Source organism: Eumetopias jubatus, unplaced genomic scaffold (assembly GCF_037043125.1).
Source record: "Eumetopias jubatus isolate StellerSeaLion01/CBP00866 unplaced genomic scaffold, mEumJub1_p1.0 scaffold_9, whole genome shotgun sequence".
NCBI lineage: Eukaryota > Metazoa > Chordata > Mammalia > Carnivora > Otariidae > Eumetopias > Eumetopias jubatus.
The window spans coordinates 122,228,199-122,246,878 of record NW_028274815.1 but is presented as its reverse complement, the minus strand read 5'-3'; the positions used below and the strand labels follow the sequence as shown (position 1 = coordinate 122,246,878).

Genomic DNA, 18,680 nt, shown 5'->3' with positions numbered 1-18,680 from the left:
AAGCCCCAATCCGCCCAGGCTCCACCCCCAAAAAAGACCCCGCCTCCGCCCAGTCCCCACGCCCAAGGGCGCCCTTTCACCTATAGAGGCTGGGCGGGGCCGGAGTTGAGGCCCCGCCCCGCGCAGGCTCCACCCCGGCCCCGCCCGGCGCCCTAGAGCGGCTAGATGGGACGTCCGGGTGGCCTGCCACCTACACCACAGCCAGGAGCAGCGGAGAAGTGGGGATTTTCGAATTGGGCCGATTTAGGCCCTGCTGGCTTTGCTTCCAGTTCGCTATGTGACCTTGGGTAGGTTTTCCCCAACCTGAGCCTGTTTCCTGCTTTGGCAAAGGGGATAGCCACCTTGTAGGATTTTCAGGATTACATGGAATGACTTTGTGGGGCACCTGGCGCTCACACGTCCCCTCCTGAGGGGCAGCTTTCCCTGACCGTTCCCCTCGCCCCCCATTACACCCCGTAGACAGGACAGGAGCCTCGCGTTATACGCTCATATAGCCCACAGTTGTAATTTCATATTTGCTTGAACGACTATTTGATTATTGTCTGTCTCCTCACTTGAAGCTGAACTTTGTGAAAGCAGGTCGCGTTCATCCTTACACCCCCAGCTCCCAGTTCAGTGCCTGACATACAGCAGGAGCTCGATAAATGCCCGTTCCTTCATTCCATCCCTCTGACGCTCCGGTGGAGCGGCAGCGGGCTCAATACTGCCACCGGCCAGCAGAGGGCAGGCGGCGACCAGTCTTTTGGCCCAGCTGACCGTCCTCTCGGCCGGCAGGCGCCGCGGGAGGGGACAGGTGAGCCAAGGTGCATCCACGTCTGAAGAATCGGTGGGCCCGCGAGCCCCGGGCGAGGAGTCGGGCTAGCGCAAGGCTTTTTCCTTCGGATCTGTGGCTCGCGGCCTGTCCTGGATCAGAGACCTCTCTCACAACCTGTGTGGATGTACGGCTCCTGCAAAGAAGATGAGCTGAGAAGAATCAGGAGGTGAGGGGGTTTGCTGTGAAGGAGGAGGGCACCGAGGAAAAGCTTGGGGGTGGTGGTGGGACACAACTGTAAAGACCCAGGCTTAGAGGGTCCTGGGTGGTGGGGAATGGGAGGTGGCCGCCGTCTTTCTATGACCCTAGATGCCAGGACCTGGGTGGAGTGACCCGCCTCAGTGGTCCTCACTATAGCAAAAGTCATTTAGTGTCAATCCTAAACCCAGGCCAAGTCTGGCTGGTGTCTCGGAAGAGCCCTGCTGGGAGCAGAGCTATCTCAAGGTGGCCCGGAGGGCAGCAAGGCTGCGAACATATCTGTGGAAGCATTATATATATACCCATGATATTTAACCGTGGAAACATAGGAATCCCTCAAGGGAGCCTGGGAGGAAAACAGAGGTCCAAGATTATGGCTACACAAGCTGCAGTCACTGTACCTCTTTGAAACTCAATTTCCTCATCTGCAAAACAGAGGTAACACCTACCTTGCAAGATCATATTGTGAGGATGAAGCAGGATGAACTACATCAGTGGTTCTCAGCCTTGGCTGTGTGTTGAAATCATCATGCCCCGGGGAAAATACCGATACCTGGGGTACTAGGATCACCTGGAAAATCTGCAGGTGTTTGCAATGTGCACCCAAGGCTGAGAACTACTGAGCTAAATAAGCTGAACACAGCACAAGGCACACACTAGGAATTCAGTAATGTTTATCACATTTTTTAAAAAAAAATGGAGCACATATTGTTTTCATTGTTCCTCATTAGAGGAAAAAAAGTTGATATAAAGGTTGTTACAGAAATTGGATTTCCGACAGGCTTGTTTCCGGAATTATGAATCATCTGGGATTTGGTGATTATGGGGCTGGGGGAGAGAGAGGCAGCCTCTGGTACCATGATTTATCCCAATGCCCAACTCAGCTGAAGGAGGTAGGGACCCCCCTGTTCTAGCTTGCAGTTTATATAACCATTCCCATGGCGTCCTGTGAGCATGCAAGCAGTCTGAGCACTTGTGTTGATCATTTCTGGGGTTAAGGATAGAGGATATTTTCTCCTCTCTGGGTACACTCACCAGGTGCACCTATACCATCGACAACTGTTTGTTTCTTGAGTAACCCACAAGTGCAGGTGGCACCTCCTTCTTTATGGGACTTGGTAACCTTAGGTGCTTCATTAAATTACAGACCCAGTGATTATTTACTGTGTGCTTCACTATTTCTTTGCTGGGCGAACCTGGCATGAAGTGGGAGGACCTGCTCACCCAGGCCTGCAGCTGTGACCACTTGTACTGGCAGCAAGACTGGGCCCAGGAGCAGCTCCTCAGTCACTCCTGGTGGCCTCATTGAAAGGGGGGAAGTGAGCCAGAGGAACCTGGGGCTGGTTCCCTCCAGTATGGAGCCTTGGGGTTGGGGCAGGCAGTTGATATCTGGCGTGGATTATCAGATTTAGCAAATGAAAATAAAGGACACCCAGTTAAATTCGAAGTTCAGATAAATAACAAAAGGTTTTTTAGTGTAAGTATGTCCCATGCAATTTGGGACATAATTATACTAAAAAAAAAAATCATTATCTGAACTTCAAATTTAACTGGATATCCTTCATTTTTATTTGCTAAATCTGGCAGCTCTATGCCTGGCCAAACAGGAGAGTAAAACCCAGCACGGGGAATTTGCTGCTGTGCCTCCTGCTCAGTTTTGCCACATTTAGCTTCCTCCTGTCACTGCCCTGCTCCAGAACCGTGCATGGCTCCCATCTGCCTCCATAGCACAACCTGGACTCCCTGGCTACTGTGCTGGGCCTTGCTCTTCTGCCAGCCCAGCTGACCTGCTTGGCCCCTGACCTACCTCTACTGCTCATGTTTTCTCTGTTGGCATCTGTTCCTCCCACTCCCAGTAGCACTTGCACTTATTGAGCACCTACTCGGTGTAGGCACCATGCTTAGTTCTTCATCTGCATAATCTCATTTGATTCTCACAAAACCTCACATGGCAGGGACAGAAGTTATCCTATTTTATTGACGAAGAAACCGATGCCCCAACACAGTGATTCTTAAAATGGGGTTCCTGTGTCAGCATCAGCAGCACCTGGGAACTTTTTAGAAATGCAAACTCTCAGGCCCTATTCCACACCTATGAATCAGAAACTCTGAGGGTGGGGCCCAACCATCTGTATTTTAATAAGACACCCTCCTCCCACCCGCCAGTGTTTCTGATGCACTCTAGTTTGAGACCTGCTACCCTAAGAAGTGAAGTCACTGTAGGGGTTTGTCACCAGGCAGAGGTCTAGAGGATGGCAGAGGACTGCCAGGCAGGGTGTTTATTATCTCACCATACCTGGGCCAGGCACTAGAGATGCTGCAGAGACCCCACAGTCTTGGGGTGGGTGGGGAGAAGGCAAAGGATAGACAGGTAGTCTAGCAATTGCGATGTAAGATGACTAGGCTTAGGGGGGCCAAGCCGGGGAGCCCATAGCAGGATGGGAGGGGGTCAAGGAGGGCTTTCCCAAGTAGATACCCAAGCTTGAAAAATAAGTTGTAATTAGTTAGATGAAGAAGGGTGGAAATGATGTTCCACGCATAGGGACTAGTTTGTACAAAGGCCCTACAGAGCTACCTGGGGGTGGTTCAGTCTTGAAGAAGATGAAGGTGAGGAGAGTCGGGGGCGGAAGAGGTATCAGATTGTGGGGGGAGGGTACTCTGCCCGCAGAACAAAGGAAACAGCTTTAATGCCCTCTGGCTTCCAGGTGGAGCGGGCACTAGGGCAGATGAGGGTTGACGGCAGAGATGCAGGGGGTGGTAGGCCTTCCCCCACCCCTAGATTCAGGCTGCTTCTGCCCTCCAAGGCGTCTGCAGAGACTCAACGCCCAATCGCAGGAGACGGCAGGTACTCAGTTCCAAGACCCGCATCGCGGAGCTCAAGGTCCGCTCCTTCCGGGACTGAGAGGCGGGACTGGGGAAGCAGGGCCCGTCACCGCCCTGCCCCCTGCCGGCCCCACCCACCATCCGACCCCGCCCCTGCTTCCGGTCCCACCCTCTGCCTCCGGCTCCGCCCTCCACCACTGGTTGGAGGAAGCCAGGCCCTGGGCCACGGGCTTGGGTGACTTTTGCCTCCCATGTTCCTTTTTTCCTGCTGATGTGGCAAAGGCCGTCGGGCTACTGGGGTCTCTTCTCCCAGCTTTTCAAGGACAGGCCCTGGATGTGGCCAGGGATTCCTGGGCTGGAGCGCAGGACACTTCGTAGCTCTCTCCTCTTCCAGCCAACGAAGCCTTTGTTGCCAGCCGAGGACTGACCGGCCTGGCCAGGTTGCCTGGCAGTGTGGACTGAGGCTGGGCAGTTCCCAATTCCAACTGTCCTTCCCGGAAAAACGTCAATTTGGCTGGACCTTAGAATCCGTTGGTAATTTCTAGCCTAGGGAAGAATACTGAAAGATCAGCAACCACTGCACGAAGTGGAGCGTTCTGTCATCTTAAGATCTCTGCAGGACTTCCCAGCTGCCCCATGGGCTTGACCTTCAGCAGGGCACCTCCTATTCTTCCTCTTTTTATTTGGGTATACCTTCTGCCCCCACCCACTATCTGGCATTCTGGACCATTTTTCACTATGCTTTGCAATTCAAAAAAGGTCTAGCATAGTGCCCTCTACTTAAATAGATACTCAAAAATATTGTTTAGGGAAGATGAATTTCTACTGGGCTCTGAATTAGATAGATAGATAGATAGATAGATATAGATGGAGTATATATGGTAGGGCAAGGGCAGTCTAAGTGGGTGGAAGTGGTGAGTAAAGGCATAGATGCTAGAGAGAGAAAGTGAATGCAAGGAGATGACCCATCTGGCCTTGAATGTCAGGCAAAACCATGGGCACTGAGGAGCCATGGATGGTTGTTATGCATGAGAGCGATAACACTGCTAGTCATTGTACTAGATCCTTTGTGAATGTTACTGTACTGTCCTGCTTGTGTTCTCGCTACCTAGACAGTTCTCCCCCTGCCCTCTATCTATGTAGTTAATGCCAACTCATTTTTTATTTCTCATTTTTATTTTTAAAAGATTTTATTTGTGTGTGTGAGAGAGAGAGAGAGCACAAGCAGGGGGAGCAGGATGCAGAGGGAGAAGCAGGCTCTCCGCTGAGCGGAGATCCTGATGGCGGAACTCAATCCCAGGACCCTGGGATCATGGTCTGAGCCGCAGGCAGACACTTAACCGACTGATCCACCCAGGTGTCCCACCAACTCATTTTTTAGTTCCCAACTCCACTGTTACTTCCTCAGGGAAACCTTCAGTGGCAAACAGACTCCAAGGTGACCCCCTGTATCTCCATATCCCCACCTCCTGGTATTCATGCCTTTGTGTAATCCCTTCCTCTTGAGTGTGAGTGGGATCTGTGACTTGCTTTTAACTAATAGGATACAGCAAAGGTGATGGGATGTCACTCCCATGACTATGTTATGTAAGAGTCTTGCTAGCAGATAAGCTCTGGAGACTCCCCTTGCTGACTTGATGAGGTAAACCACCATGTTGAGGAAGCCCACAGGGCAAGGAGCTATGGGTGGTCCCTAGGACCTAAGGCAGCCTCCCGCTGATGGCCAGCAAGAAGCCAGGGTACTCAGTCTTGCAGCCACTGGGAAATGAATCCTGCCAACAACCTGAGGGAGCTGGAGCCCCTGAGTGAGAATGTAGTCCTGCTGTCACCTTGATCATAGCTTTAGGAGTCCCTAAGTAGACGACCCAGCTAAGCCATGCCCAGACTCCTGACTCAGAAACTGAGGTAATAAATATGTTGTTCCAAGTGACTTGTTACGGAGCAGAAACTAATACACTTTCTGGCTAGGTTAACTCCTTGATGTAGGCTCTCGTAGCATCATATGCCTTTTCCTTCTTTTTTTAATGTGATTTTTCATCCTCCTCTTTTATGTGACCATTTATTTATATATACCATTTGATGAATGCTATGTCTTCATGAGGGTACTTTTGTGCACCACTTTGCCCCCAGTCTCTCTCAGTGCCTGACACATGGAAGAAGATCTACAATAAATATTAGTTGCAAGTGTTAGTGAGTCAATGCTCTTATTTAATCTTTACTACAACCTGGCTAAGTGGGAACCATTATGACATATGAAGAAAAGGAAACCAGTTATTAACACACACTTAAAAATATACTGAACAAAATCTTATTATCTTATACCTACAAATTTTGGTTTATACATGCCACTATATCATAATTTTTAGTATGACTACAGAATAAATGCTTTGGGAGCAGGGTGTAGATTGCATGGTATGACATCCCTTATGGAGCATTGCGTGTTCTAAAAAGCACGACCATCCAAAAATACTTTGCGGCTCCTTTGGTTTTCCTTAAGACTTAACTCTGACTTAAATCATTCTTTGGAAACTCCTACCTTGTCACTGTCCTTTTCTGACCTGACACAAACAGGCCCTCATTCGCCAGTGCTTTGTGTGATTCTAGCTGTTTGCCAACTTCATGCTCATTGACTTCATAAATTCTACACCTCTGGCAAGATTTCCCGTTTCGTTTTGTACTCCCTGTGTGCCATACTCCCAGGGGTCAAAGCCATCTGACTGCAGGATGCTGTTAAACCCAAAATCTGTTCTGTTGGGGTCTCTGCTCACAAGCCTCCCAGAGCCCCCAGTCTCACACCTCCCATTGCCACTCTCCTCTTCCGCTCCGTCCCCATCCGCCACTCCACAGCCATCCAACCATCACCTCGCGGATCCAGAAGCGCACCAGGCACACACCCCACTTTGCCCTGGTGGTTCCCACACTGCTCTTTCTCCAGACACCCTCATGGCTCACTCCTGCACCCCCCTCAAGATGACTCAGATGTGGCTCACTCCTGCACCCCCCTCAAGATGACTCAGACGTCACCCTTCTGCCCTGACCACTCCCATCCACCTTTCTTGTTCTGATCATTTCCAGGACCACGAGCCACCTTTTTATGTGCTCTGTATTTTACTTATTTATGATATTTGGTGTTTGTCTCCCTCTCCACGAGAATGTAGGCCCCATGAGAACAAGACCTGTCTGTGCTGATATATCCCAAGAATGGTGTCTGGCACATAGTCGGTCTCCAGTGAAGGTTAGTGGGTGAGCGTCCACATCTCTGATGGTCTTGCCTCTAACTCAGACTCTCCATCTCCTTCCAGTCTCTCTCCCCAGGACTCCAGCCCCTGCCTAGGTGATATGACTCGTCACGGGCATCTGCCTGACTCAGGAGGGCCTTCCGGGGGTGCCAGTGTGTCGACCTCGCTGTGTCTCTGCCACGTCTCCAGCAGGCGTGAAATACTAAATTCCTGTTTTTGTTTTATTTAAGGGCAAGAGGGTTAGGGAGGAAGGAGGAAGGAGATGATGAGGAAAGCAACAGGCAGAGTGGAGAGGGTAGAGAGAGGACCGGCACAGGTTTCCCTGGGGCCCCCCCCCAGCCGGCTTTGCAAGTGGCTCCGAGGGCAGCCGGCTGGCAGTGGGTGAGGGCCGTGTGCCGCGTGCCACGTGGCAGAAGCAGTCCCTTTGAGTCATGGGACACACAGCCACACTACTCTGTAGAGTTTGGTGTGTGGAGTATTTTTGTTTTTTATAGCCCAGCTGTCTGTGTAATGACTTCCTTCCCTCGGCCTTGTTCACAGAGGTGTCCCTGAGAGACCAGCTGAGTCACCACATTCCTTGCAGCTTAAAACACTGGCCCCGGCACCAAGGCCCAGTTCCTTCGTGTAGATGGGACCTTTCAAGGCAGCCAGGGAGTGCCCAGAAAGACGGGCTAGAGAGCTCTTTCGAACCTGCACCCTTCCCCCCAAAAACATGATTATAAACCTAGTAAAGATGGAGAGAAATTCCATCTGCTAAGCACGAGGGAATGGCCCCAGCCGTGTGCCGCGGCCTGCAGAATTATTTGTCGGCGACCATGAAGTCAATACCAAATGAGGGGGAGGGAGGGGCAAGGCACGGACATTCGTGCAGCGTGAAGAGTCAGAAACCTGAGTGAAGACTGGGGACTCTCCATGCCCAGCTAGCAGGAACAGAAACTTGCTTAGCCGTTCTGTAAAATAAACAGGTAGTTCTCAGTAACATTAAGTATGCATAGGGCACAGAGGTTAGCCATTTCACTCTTTGTAATGTATTTTGGAAGTTTGCTCAGATACACATAAGACAAGGAGGAGGTTATTTAGAATAGCATTATTCACGTCACCGGTGAACGGGAGGTAGGGGAAGTGCTAAAGGAAAGAGCTAGTGAACCATGGTGGATGCCGAACTCGGAATTCCACACAGCTATGACAAGTAATGAAACAGGAGTGCATACAGCAGCATGGGACTTACAGAGCTAAGTGGGGAAAGCAGTCCAAGAGCTTGAAAGCACAACACTTCTCATTTTATTGAGGTGTGACTGACGTACAGTAAACCACACATATATAAGTTGTACGACTGGAGTCTTGGCCTGTGTAATTACCCATGAAACCACCACCACGATCAAGATAATGAATATATCCGCCACCTCCAAGTAAGAAGTAGATTGATAGGGATTGAAATGGGCAGATGTCTACCGCCCGTCAAGTTTTTTAAAAAATTCAACAGTGTGTTGTATAATCCCATAGTTACATTAATGAAAAATGTTTGGATATCCTGAAAAAAATCTGGAAGAACACACACACACACACACACACACACACACACACACACACACACACAATTATGTTCATTGTTGGGAGTCTTGCGATAACAGCCTAGCCCTATTTGACTAGTGCACCGTGCATTTCAGAAATTGCCCATGATTCTTGTCCCACTTCATGGTCTCCAGGTCTCCTTTAAAGGTTTAATACTCTAGAAATTCATCATTATGGTCCCCTATCTTTGAGTGACTTTATTAAAATGTCACTGAGGTGCTCATAATGAACCCCAACATAAGGGCTGCCTGACTCTTGTTCTCCACCCCACATCAGACAGCTGTGTCAATAACTTCCTTCAGCTCACTTCCAGGACCATTTTCTTTTATCATCCCTCCAGCCTGGAGATACTCCAGCAGTGGGGGGTGGTTGTGGCTGGGGACAAAAGAGTGATTCCCCAACTTGTTTGCAAATCCATCCTTTTTTTAAAGTAATCTTTACACCCAATGTGGGGCTTGAACTCACGACCCTGAGATCAAGAGTTGCATGTTCCACTGACTGAGCCAGCCAGGTACCTTGCAAATCCATCTTTTATTTATTTATTTTTAAAGATTTTATGTATTTATTTGAGAGAGAGTGTGAAGGAGAGAGCCGGGGGAGGGGCAGAGGGAGAGGGAGGAGCAGATCTCTGCTGAGCAGCAAGTCCAATCTGGGGCTCCATCCCAGGACCCTGGGATCATGACCTGAGCTGAAGGCAGATACTTAACCAACTGAGCCACCCAGGTACCCGCAAATCCATCTTTTATTACCATTCTTCACATATCTCATAAGTACAGGAGGGGCAAAGATTGTGGGGGCAGGGGGCATGTTGAATTTTGTCTGGTTATGGGTTTTATATAAAAGCAGTCATTAAATGTGGATGTTCTTTTGTGTCTGGCTTCTTTCACTCCACATTGTTTATAAGAATCTTCCATGTTGTTGTGTGCCGGTATGGTTCTTTTTTTGTGCAGTATAAAGCATTCCGTTGAGCGTATATACCACAATTTATCCTTTCTACCAATTGACATACGGGTTGTTTCCAACTTGGGGCTATTATAAATAATGCTACTGTGAACATTCTTGTACATGTCTACCTGTCTACCTGGGCATGTATTTCTCTTAGGTATATACTTTGGAGCAGAATTGCTGGGTTATAGGGTATTCCTATGCTTAAGTTAAAAAAATAATGCCGACTGTTTCCCAAAATGATTAGACAAGTACACTCTCCCCAGCAATATATGAGAGCTCCCCTTGTGCATTTACCAACAGTTTTCACCAGCAACTGGTCCTATCAGACTTCCTACTTTAGCCATCTGGTGGGTTTGTAGTAGGTGTCTCTCTGCTTCGTTTCCCTGATTACTAATGAGGCTCAGCACCTTTCATACGTTTATTGGCCATTTGGATTTTCTTTGTGTGAAGCCAAGACCCTGTTCTTGTCCATTTTTCTGCTGCTCTGTATTTTTCATTATTTCTTTATAGTTTTTTTGTATATCCTGGATATAAACCCTTTGCCAGTTATGTGGGCTGTTAATCTTTCTCCTCTGTGGCTAATGATGTTTCTTGATGAACAGAAGTTCTTAACTGTAAAGAAGTTCAATTTATCAGTGTCTCACCTGTGGTTAGTGCTGTTTTGATCTTGTTTAAGAAAACTTTTCCTCCCTTGATGTCATAAAGATACTGTATGTTATCTCCTAAAGTTTTATTGGTTTACCTTTTTTATTTTAGTCCATAATCTAATAGAAATTGGCTTTTGAGTATGGTGTGTGATGGGATTCCAATGCCATTTTTCCCATATGGATATTCCATTGACTCAACACTATTTATTCAAAAGATCATTTCCCCATACTGTTCTGCAATGCTATCTCTAGCATTAATCTGTTTGGGGGGGGTCTTTCTTCTCTCCATTGGTTTTTGTCTACTCTTATGCCAATACCGTACTGTCTTAATTATTAGAGCTTTATTATAAGTTTTGTTAGCGGATAGAATAAATCCTCTCCACTTTGTACTTCTTCAGGAGTACCTTAGCCGTTCTTGGCCTTCAGCAGTTTCATATAAATTTTATATTAGAATGATCTTGTCAAGTGCCATGTGAAATTCAACTGGGATTGCTTTGAATCTATAGGCCAATTGAAGAAAATGACAGCTTTACAGTATTGAGTCTTCTAATCTATTAATATGCTGTCTTTCTCCATTATTCATTTATTCTTTAATGTCTATTAAAATGTTCATGGTTTTCTCCATAGAGGTCATACCTGTCTTTTGTTAGATCCATTTATAAGTACTTTTATTTTTTTTGCTATTTCAAAACTATTCTATTCTTAAAACACAATTTTCTGACATTTGCTGGAATATAATGAAGTAAGGTTGACTTTGGTATATTAATTTTGCAACCTGGAAGAGGGTCTTCATCAGAACCTGACCATGGTGTCACCCTGATCTCAGACTGCCAGCCTTCAAAATGGGGGAAAATAACTTTCTATTGTTTATAAACTACCCAGTTTGTGATGTTTTGTTACAGCAGCCAGACTAAGACAATTTATTGGTTCTAAAAGTTTATTTGAGATTCCTTAGGGCTTTCTACCTACACAATTGTGTCATTTTTGAAGAAAGACAGTTTTACTTTTTTCTTTCCTATCTTTATGACTTTTTTTTTCTTTTTCTTGCCTTATAGCCCTGGCTAAGACATCTCATAAAATGTTGATTAGAGGTGATGATAACTGATATTCTTGCTCTGTTCCTGATTTTAGAGAGGAAAATGCTCACTATTTTACCATTAAGAATGCTGTTGGCTCTAGTTTTTTCCCCTGTATCTCCTATATCAGATTGAGGAAGTCGTCTTCCCTCTTTAGGTTGCTGAGAGTTTTTGCTGTGAATAAGTGTTGAATTTTGTCAAATGCTTTTTTAGCATCTATTCAGATAATCAAATTATTTTCCCCTTTTATTCTGTTAATGTGGTTGGTTGATTTTTAAATGTTAAACCAATTTGCATTCCTGAGATAACCTCCACTTGGTTATGATTTCTTCTCCTTTTAATTTGTTGCTCTATTTGATTTGCTAACATTTTATTTAGGATTGTTATATTGATGGTCATGAGAGATAATGGTCTATATTTTTTCTTGTCATGTTCTTGTCAGGTTTTGGTGTCAGCATACAATTATGCTAACCTTATAAGTTGGGAAGTGTTCCCTCTATTTTCTGAGAGAATTTGTATAAGATAGGTATTACTTATTTAAAATTTTGGCTAGAATATTTTCATTCTTTTATCTTTTAACCTATATGTTCTCATATTAAAGTATGTCATAAGCATCATATAGTTGAGTCTTGTATTTTGTTTAAATTTGCTCTGTTGATCTTTTCCTTTTTGTTAGAATATTTAGTCCACTTACATTTAACATCATTACAGATATGGTTAAAAACCATTTACATCTATAATCCTGTTGCCTTCTTTTTGTCCTACCTGGTTTTTGTTCCCATTTTCCTCTTTTTCTTTCTTCTTTTGGATCAAGTATTTTTTATTCCATTTTATCTTCTCCATTTGATTTTTCAACATTGTGGTAAAATAAAAACATTTGCCATCATAACTATTTTTAAGTGTACAGTTTACTAGTCTTTTTTTTTTAAGACTTTATCTGACAGAGAGACACAGTGAGAGAGGGAACACAAGCAGGGGGAGTGGGAGAGGGAGAAGCAGGCTTCCCGCAGAGCAGGGAGCCTGATGCGGGGCTCCATCCCAGGACCCTGGGATCATGACCCGAGCTGAAGGCAGATGCTTAATGACTGAGCCATCCAGGCACCCCTACAGTTTACTAGTCTTAAGTACATTCACATTTTTGTGCAACCAGTTTCCAGAACTCTTTTCATCTTGCAACACTGAAAACTTAAAAAATGTTATTAAACAATAATTTCCCACTCATCCCTCCTCCCAGTCCCTGGCAATCACCATTCTGCTTTTTGTCTCTGTAAATTTAATTATTCTAGGTACTTCATATAAATGGGGTCATACACTCCATCTGTGTTTTGGACCCTTCTGAACTTCGCCCTATGTACCTCTTCATTTGGCTGTTCATTTATATCTTTTACAATAAACTGCAATCATAAATAAATAAATAGGGTCATACAGTATTTGTTCTTTTGTGACTGGCTTATTTCATGTAGCATTATGTCCTCAAGGGTCATCTAGGTGGTAGCATGTGTCAGAATTTCCCCCCACACCTTTTTTTAGAGAGAGAGTGCCCATGTGGTGGGGGGAGGGGAAGAGGGAGGGGGAGACAGAGAGAATCTCAAGCAGGCTCCACACCCAGCACAGAGCCCAACTTGGGCTCTATCTCATGACCCTGAGATCATGACCTGAGCCAAAAGCAAGAGTCGGTGCTTAACTGACTGAGCCACCCAGGCACCCTGAGAATTTCCTCCCTTTTTAAGCCTGAATAATATTCTTTATTTTAAAAAGATATATTTATTTAAGAGAGAGAGAGCATATGCAAGCTCGGGGAGGGGCAGAGAGATAGGGAGAAGGAGAGGAGTAGACTTCCTGCTGAGTGCAGAGCTGGATGTGGGGCTTGATCTCAGGTCCCTGAAATCATGACCTGAGCTAAAATCAAGAGCCAGCTGCTTAACCGACTGAGCCACCTAGGCCCCAAGGCTGAGTAATAGTCTATTGTGTGTATATACCACATTTTGTTTTTCTATTCATCTGTCGATGGATATTTGGGTTCCTTCCACCTTTTGGCTATTGTGAATGCTGCTGCTATGAATAAGGGTATACAAATATGTGTTCCGAGCTCCTGCTTTCAGTTCTTTTTGATATATATCTAGAAGTAGAATTTTTGGTACATATGGTAGTTCTATGTTTAATTTTTTAAAGAACCATCATACTGTTTTCCACAGCAGCTGCACTGTTTTACGTTCCCACAAATGACGCACAAGTGTTCCAATTTCTCTGCATCTACTCCAACATCTGTTTTTTTCTTTTTTGGATAATAACCATCCTAATGATTGTGGAGTGGTATCTCATGATTTTTGTTTGTCTAAGCTTGGCTTTTATCTCCATGAATGTAGTGTGTTTGGCTGTTTTTTGGTCTCTGATAATTTCCTGTATTTGGGGTCATCATGAGTCTGTTTCTTTATTTTACTTGTTTCCTCTTGTGGTGCCTTCTTATATGTCTGGCTGTATTTGTGCATTAGGCATTGTAGTGCATTTAAAAAAACTGTAGGAACTATTTTAATGTTAGAATGATATAAATTAAACCTCTTCCAAAGAGATGTTCTTTTTTTTTTAAGATTTATTTATTTGAGAGAGTGAGAATGAGAGAGAGAGTGAGTACATGAGAGGGGGGAGGGTTAGAGGGAGAAGCAGGCTCCTCGCTGAGCAGGGAGCCGGATGCGGGACTCGATCCAGGGACTCCAGGATCATGACCTGAGCCGAAGGCAGTTGCTCAACCAACTGAGCCACCCAGGCGCCTCTTCTTCTTCTTCTTTTTTTTAATGTATTTATTTGATGGAGAGAGCATGAGTAGGAGGGGGAGAGGGAGAGAGAAAATCTGAAGCAGACCCTGCAGTGAGTGTGGAGCCTGATGTGGGGTTCAATCTCACAACCCTGAAATCTTGACCTGAGCCAAAACCAAGAGTGGGTCGCTTAATGGACTGCGCCACCGAGGCGCCCCGAGAGAGATTTTTCCCCATAGGCCCTAGGAGTGCTAAAAGTTTAGGATCTTTCTGCTCTGTATTCAGAGCTTGACATTATCTAGTCCACTCAGATGACTTGAAACCATCTGCAAAAGGAATGGATCACTTCCAGTTCACATCTTCTCTTAAATTAAAGCTCTTCAGGATCTTAGATTAAAGTAAAGTGTAAAGAGTTTTGTTGGCTCAGGGCTTGAATGTCACACTGAGGAGTCTGGAGAAGGGATGGGCAGCTGCTGTGACATCTGCTTCGTCAGGGGGCAGCATGTTGAATCTTAGTTCTGTGGTCCAGTATGGGAAAAGGAGGAAGGCAAGCTGGGCCAGACTGGGCTAGGGATACAGAACCAGTCAGAGAGCTGGTCTGTCCTTGCTGAGGTGGTATAAGGCATGGGGGCTACCAGGTGGAGTATAGCAGGAGAGAAGCCAAGACTGCAGAGAAGCTGCAGGTCATAGTTCAGCTGGGCCAGAAACAGGTTCTCTTCACTGGTCCTGGGCAAACTTTCTGGCCAGTGACTCCTCCAGGCTAGCCAGTGACCACTTATGTAGTCTTGGCTGAGCCTAGACACCCTGGACAGCTTCATTATTGTTCTCTCTGGGTCTATTCTGAGCCCTCCTTTCTGATCTCCACCCAGCATATTGTCCCTACTCAGTTCAGTTAAGTCTCATTGCTCTTAGGATATGACTTAAATTATTACCATGACCTTCAAAGCTATGCATGATCTGGCCATTGGCCACCTCTCCAGCCTTATCTCCTCCATTTATCTGCCTCAGTGTACATTTTCCTTCTTCTTTGTTTAAACCACCATGTATCCTTGGTGATCACAGGGCCTGTGCATGTACTGTTCCTTCTATAGGGAGTACTCTTCTTGCCCCTATTTGCCTACTGTTATGGACTAAATGTATATATTCCCCCAAAATTCATATGTTGAAGCCCTAACCCCCCAGTGTAGCTGTATTTGGAGTAAGGCAGTAATTAAGATTAATTGAGGTCATAAGGGTGGGACCCTGATCCAGTAGAATTAGTGTCCTTTTAAGAAGAGACACCAGAGAGCTCATTTTCCCTCTCTTCCTGCACACACATACTGAGGAAAGGTCATATAAGGACATAGCAAGAAAGCAGCCATCTGCAAGGCCAGGAAGATAGTTCTCACCAAAAACCAAATTGGCTGCAACTTTGATGTTGGACTTCCAGCCTCAAGAACTGTGAGAAAATTTATTTCTGTTGTTTAAGCCATCTGGTCTATGGTGTTTTGTTATGGCAGCCCAAGGAGACTAATGCATCTAATTTAACCCCTATTTTTCCCTTTAGATTTCATACCAACTATTTCCCTAAACATCTTTGAGCCAAAGCCTCCTATTAGTGGATCTCATGGTACCATGCACTGTGTAAGATTTATGTTTTTGATTATTTGACCAATGTCTGCCTTACTCCCTAGACTGTAAGCTACATTAAGGTCTCTGGTTTTATTCAAGGCTGCATACTCAGAACCTAATACAGGGCCAGGTACATAGTAGGTGCACAATACACCTTTTTTGGGGAAAGAGAGGTGGGTGGAGACAGACAATGCCTTGAGCTGGGAGGGTTTTATGGACATTCAAACTCATCTCTGGTCCAACAGAAACTACATATTTATAATCAAGATGTGACTCTAGGCCCCACCCTGTGATAGACCTCAGGATCCTGCCCATAATATCTGGCTCAGGTCCTGGGCTGGGCTGGGCTGGGCCAGCAGAACCCCAGTTGTAAGGACAGGCAGAAGACTGGCTCTCATGCTGTATGGAGGCCACCATTGTATGTTTTTTTTTTTTTTTTAAGATTTTATTTACTTATTTGACAGAGAGAGACACAGTGAGAGAGGGAACACAAGCAGGGGGAGTGGGAGAGGGAGAAGCAGACTCCTCGCTGAGCAAGGAGCCCGACGTGGGGCTTGATCCCAGGACCCTGGGATCATGACCTGAGCCGAAGGCAGACGCTTAACGACTGAGCCACCCAAGTGCCCCCCATTGTATGTTTCTTACAGTGTTCTCTTGAGGATGAAGTCATGACTTTGTAACTACTGTTATACACACAACTGTACTCCCCCCACCTGCTCCCACAAACCAGTTCCTTTTTAATCCCAGAAATTTGTCTAATTGGCAGTTGGGGCCACTGGTGTATCAGACAGGGCCCACTCAGGAGGCAGAAACCACACCAGTAATTTGAACAAGGGACCTTTTTTATGAAGAATTATTAGCTAATGAAAGGTGGTTAGTGACTAAAAGGGTCAAAAGAGAACTCCAAAGAATATAGGCATAGTAACTACAGACTGTACCTACTATCTCTAGGGCTGGGGCAGAGTGACCAAGGAGAACACAAACTTGCAAATGCCTCTCCCCCAACCCCAAGGTGAGATTTGGGCCCTGTTGGAGAGAGCAGGAATTCAGCCCACTGGACAGTGGAGACGTTTGATGGATGGCCACAGGCTATAGGTCAGAAGCTGGCCATCCAGGTGGCAGAACAGCCCAGTGAGCACCACTGGGTCTCTCTAGACCACAGGAACCATGTGCTATAGGAGCAAGAGAGCAGAGTGGAATTTGGAAGGTTCTGAACCAGGAAGACCCTTATGCTTCTTTTTTTTTCTTTGATTTCTCCAACCTTCTCTAGTGACAAAGCCTAACATCGTGCCACTGGCAAAAGGGAAATGTTTACAGAATTCAGTTCCAGGATCACAGGGCAAGATAAAGAAGAGTGGCTTTAGAGCTGAGAGGCGATAAGTTGGCACAACTGGATTAAGAACCTTTTTTTTAAATTTATTTTTTAAAAGATTTTATGTATTTATTTGTGTGTGTGTGAGAGAGAGCAAGTGGGAGAGAGAGAGCACAAGCAGAGGGAGTGGCAGGCAGAGGGAGAAGCAGGTTCCCCACTGAGCAAGGAGCCTGATGCAGGACTTGAACCCAGGACCCTGGTATCATGACCTGAGCTGGAGGCAGAGGCTTAACTGACTTTTCTTAAAATAATTGACAGGACATCCTTTTAAACCATTGAGTCCTTATAATGCATCACACACCATGTTAATAGTAACATGGAGCATCTCATTCAATTGTTATAACTACATTTAAGTAAGTTACTCAAATTCACACAGCAAGTAAGTGGGGGAGACAGGATTCAAGCCCAGGAGTTTCAAAGTTAAATCCTACTTACATACTGCATGAAACTGCCTCCTGGATTCTTTCACTCCAGACTTTATAAATGCAACATAAAGGTTGATGGAGAGTGACAGAACCCTCTCCATGAAATGAACTATGTACTGTTGATTAAACCAGGGGTTCTGTCACTATCCTGGTTCTATAGGATTCTTCTCCTTCAAATCCTTGGTTCTCAGCTGGTTACTGTTCCTTTTCTGTGCTCTGCCTGCATTGTGATACCTTATTCTAGAAAAGGAGCTGGCATATAAATCACAGAATTTTCAGCTTCTCTTCCTGTGATTGTTCAAAGTTCAGACATTTTCCCCTTGTGATTCCGTAGCGCTGGCTACTGCTCAGAACTGTGCAATGAATACGGTAGGATAGCCATAGTTGGAATGTTTTTGGTTTCGAGTACTAGAAAACCCAACTCAAATTAGAATCAATAATATGGGGAGTTTATTGATTTACCTGACTTTATTCGTTCAGGTAAGCCTTGATCAGCACTACAACTCTGTTTCTCTTTGTTCTGCTTTTGCCTATTCATGTGTTGGCTTCATCTTTAGGCTGGCTCTCTTCATGGTCACAAAATAGTTGCCGGCAGCAAATGGTTCCTCACTGACATCCAGGGAAATAGGATTTTATTCAACTATTGTGACAGGGTTAATATTGGATAATGATAGATGTAGGCCTAGGTAATAGATCTATTCCTGAAGCAATCAGTACAAGGTAGATGAGATTAGTTCAACTGACTTAGCAGAGAATCCACACTCACATGTGAGGAATGGGGTCTATCCCACCCAAATTGCCTCCATGCTGTACAAAGAGCAGTGGGATAGACTGGATGTTAGAAGGTGCATCTGAAGGGATAGGCTAGGTTTTGCTGTGGTAGCTAACAAGCCAAGTTTATTTCTTGCCCCTACTACATGTGTACTGTGAGTCCCCTGGGGGGGCACTATTTAATGTCTCCTCCCTTCAGGACCCAGAATGATGGAGCAATCACCATCTTCAGTGTTGTCTATTGTTGTTGCTGAGGGAAAGAGAGTATACAAAATTGCCTACTAGCTCTTAAAGTTTGGACCTGGGAGTACATCTACTCACATATTATTGACCAAAGCAAGTGGCATGACCACCTCTGACTGTAAGCTGTAAGGAAGTACAATCCTATCATATGCCTGGGAAACACACCAGAAATATTTGGTGGCTAGCATTAA

General features: G+C 45.6%; 1 protein-coding gene across 2 annotated transcripts in view; it reads left to right on the top strand.

Moving 5' to 3' along the window:
• The first annotated feature begins 809 nt into the window (after positions 1-809).
• The window catches only part of ZHX3 (zinc fingers and homeoboxes 3), a 129,990-nt gene continuing 112,119 nt past the window's right edge, over positions 810-18,680 (top strand). For both annotated transcript variants that reach the window (XM_088026774.1, XM_028121979.2), the window contains exon 1: positions 810-980. The gene's annotated coding sequence lies outside the window, so the exon portion shown is untranslated. The remainder of the gene's footprint in view (positions 981-18,680) is intronic.